Source organism: Lactuca saligna, chromosome 4, assembly GCF_052625555.1.
Source record: "Lactuca saligna cultivar CGN05327 chromosome 4, ASM5262555v1, whole genome shotgun sequence".
Lineage (NCBI taxonomy): Eukaryota > Viridiplantae > Streptophyta > Magnoliopsida > Asterales > Asteraceae > Lactuca > Lactuca saligna.
In genome coordinates this window covers 34,092,246-34,096,280 of record NC_136420.1, presented here as the reverse complement: position 1 = coordinate 34,096,280, position 4,035 = coordinate 34,092,246, and positions in this window count along the sequence as shown.

Below are 4,035 nucleotides of genomic sequence, written 5' to 3'. Positions count from 1 at the left end.
GGTGTCCGTGGGAGAGGAGCCATGGTTCGCAGACATAGCTAACTATTTAGCTACAAATTACGTCCCGAAGGATTATAGTAGTCAGCAAAAGAAGAAATTCTTCGCGGAGATCAAATATTACTTTTGGGACGATCCATACCTCTTTCGAAGCTGTGCGGATGGAATTATAAGAAGATGTGTGTTCGGGAAGGAGAGTCGAAGAATACTAGAACATTGCCATAGCGGGCCCACGGGAGGACATCATGGAGCACACTATACCGCAAAGAAGATCTTTGACATTGGGTTCTATTGGCCTACAATCTTCAAAGATGCAGCCCAATATGTCAAAGAATGCGATGCTTGTCAAAGGGTGGGAAACATTTCATCTCGTAATGAAATGCCACAACATAGCATTCAAGTGTGTGAGGTATTCGACGTGTGGGCCATTGACTTTATGGGACCATTTCCCACATCCAAAGGAAACAAGTACATCCTAGTGGCGGTAGATTATGTTTCGAAATGGGCGGAGGCGCAGGCTTTACATACAAATGACGGACGGGTAGTGGTACGATTCTTAAAAAAACTATTCTCCCGGTTTGGTGTTCCGAAGGCCCTAATTAGTGACCGGGGCACACACTTTTCCAATGATCAATTGGAAAAGGTGCTCAAGAAATATGGGGTAACCCATAAGTTCTCCACATCATACCACCCACAAACGAGTGGACAAACGGAAGTGACCAATCGAGCCTTGAAGCGTATTTTAGAGAAGTCGGTGGGAAGCAACCGCAAGGAATGGTCGGATAAATTGGATGACGCGCTATGGGCATTTCGTACCGCCTTCAAAACACCTATTGGTACTACACCATATAGGTTAGTTTATGGAAAGCAATGCCATTTACCGGTTGAAATCGAGCATAAGGCATATTGGGTGTTAAAGAGGTGCAACTTTGACATGGAAGAATTGAAGACCAGCCGTCTAATGCAAATGAATGCCCTTGAAGAACTCCAAAATGAGGCTTATTCTAGTTCGTGGCTCTATAAAGAAAAGACCAAGAGATGGCATGACAAAAGAATCAAAAGCAAAGACATCCATGAAGGCCAAAAAGTACTACTTTTCAATTCCCGATTAAAACTTTTCTCGGGCAAACTCAAATCAAGGTGGGATGGTCCCTTTTTGGTCAAGACGGTGTTTCCTCACGGGGCTATAGAATTGATCTCAAGAGATGGCACACCATTTAAAGTCAATTGTCATAGAGTGAAGAAATATGAAGAAGGAGTCCCCCGAAATGAAGGATTGGAGGAGCTGCTGCTGTGCGGAATCGCAAACACGTAGACGGGGCGGAGTCCAGCTAATGACTCCATCAAAAGAAGTGCTTCTCGGGAGGCAACCCGAGTTTCACGTTTGCATTTTCTTTCCTTTTCTTTATTTTTCATATTGTTTTTTTCATTCTTCTTCATTTATTCTACTTCTCTAAGTGCTTGAGGACAAGCTCTACTGAAAGTGTGGGGTGGAAAGGCTAAACAAAGGAATTCATATAGTAAAATTGGCAAAATTTAAATTTTTTTCAACCTGAGACATCTACTCGGCGAGTATATCGGCTATACTCGGCGAGTAAATGTTCACTTACAGCCAAAAGTCGATAACACGCGTGTCTACTCGGCGAGTAGATCCATTCTACTCGACGAGTAGCCGGTTCAAACCCAGTAAATTAAAACCTGTAAAAATTATTATTATTCATCATTTCATCTCCACACTTGCTGAGCATCTCCTCTCAGCCGCATCTCAAGGGTTCTTCAAGATTTCTTCAATTTTCTTCTTCTTTCTCTTCATTCAAGCAACAAGGTAACATTTTTACCCTTTAATTTTATGAAAGGTCCAATCTTTATCACATATCTCCCCATATTTGGTATGATTTCGGATTTGGGGAGTTTTTCCCAATTTTTAGGGCTTTGATTTACTCATGAATTAGAGGTTATTTGGAATAATTTCTTCAAGATCTATGGTTAGATACACAATTACAACAAAATCCTATGAACAAATTGGACTATTACACAGATTACACAGATCCGATCTCGATCTGTCAGAATGTTCATACTACTCGGCGAGTATGTTCGTGTACTCGGCGAGTAGGTCCCAAAAAGATAAAAAAAATTCCTGTTTTTAATTATGGGGTGTTGTTTGTTGCTGTGTTTTTGGTATGTTTATGCAGATAGAATGGCAAGGAGACGACAGTCATCACGTGGAGGAGGCCATGGTGATATGCCATGGTTAGCCTTTCAACAAATTACCTCCAAATCCTCCAAAACTCGAGCCCTAAACAGGTTGGAAGCGCTGCGACAGAAAGAAATCCACCTGCCCACTGCAGTGGATTGGGGATGGATGGGCAATGTCGGCTTGGAAGAGGAACTTACTCCATATTTGGTGAAAGATTGTAACTTGGGTTATGCCAACATCACTTGTGATGGTTGGTTGCAATTGTTTAAAATCCAAGAGCCAGTCTACGCGGAGTTGTGTTGGGAATTCTTTGCTACCATTTCATTCCGAGGTGGTAGTGAGTATTACAATCAAAACACGATCTCGTTTTCTTTGGGAGGAGAGCTGCGACAATGCAGCATGGTTGAGTTCTCTTGGCGGTTGGGCATCTACGATCAAGACATGTCGATAACGGAATACTTTGAAGCCTTCTTGGAAAATACCCACAAAGAACTTCCCGAGGGGGTGGTGGCGTCGACATGGTGGAGTACAATTCTAACCGGGTCTACATACCTTCCACTGCTCAAGAAGGTCATATCCGTTCTCCACTCCATCGACTCATTCACCGTTTCGTTGCAAGCACGATCAACATGCGGAAGGATGGGGATAAAGTGCCCACCCTTGATATCTTTTACTTGTGGAGTATTATCACTCCCGATGTCTTCTGCAACCTTCCATATTGCATTGCTAAATTTCTTGCGGAGGGAGCGGTTAAGGAGAAAATAAACTCGAAGATCAATGGGGGCATGTTCATTACTCGGCTTGCGAGATCATTTGGGATCTTGGAATTGCCGCAAGCTCAAATGCTAACGATTATCCACCCTCCTCCGTTCAACACTGCACTTTATAGGAGGGCTCGGATAGTGGAAATATTTGGTGATTCTTTTACTATCCCGAATGAGGATGAGCTGGCGGTCCCCGAGGAGCCGGGAAGGTGGGTTAGGCCGAGAAACGAGCGGGTACGAGAAGACCCACCGGTTATTCTGGTGGAGGATAACGAGGGATGGAACCAAGTGGAGTATCGACGCTACTTGGATGATATAGGTCGAGGGGTTAATTACACCAATCAATCCTTCGACTATCTTTTCCAACAAATGCATATTGCCCCGCGACCGGGACCCGGCTATCCTTACATTATGTATTGGGATGAAAGGATGCAAAGAAGGGGTGGAGAAGGAGGTAGTGGAGCTGGAGGAGCCGGGATGGAAGAGGAAGAATGAAGATTTTATTTGCTTTTGTTTTGTTTGATTATGATGTTTGTTTTAAGACAATTGTGGACATGTTGAATTTGTCTATGTGGTTGGAATATTAGTGTTACTTTTAGTTTTCTTTTCAGGTATTGAAGCTAGGAAGCATGCTATTTAGGAATGGTCAAGAGAGGAATGAGAATCTTTATGAGTGCTTATGGAGTCTTGTTCCTAGGATCGAGTCCGTACGAATCGAGAGTTTATTGAAGTGTTACTGCTTAGGAAGTTTACTGGAGAGTACATTTATATTTACATGTCAACACTAGAGTAAAGAGAGACAGCGGTTCAAAATAATTCTGGAACTATACGCTCTACTCACCGAGTGCACTAATACTACTCGGCGAGTACATCTGCTTCTGCACGAACTACTTTGCCAACGAGTTCTACTCGCCGAGTTTGATCGCCTACTCGCCGAGTAGCCTGCTGCAGGAGGAGTTTCTGATTTGTTCTGGCTACTTTTTTCTGTGCCATTCATACATTCTTTATGAATTATTACTGAGGATTGTGCAACCACCCTTTTTCCTTGGAGTTTTCGAGCTATCAACCACACGAGAC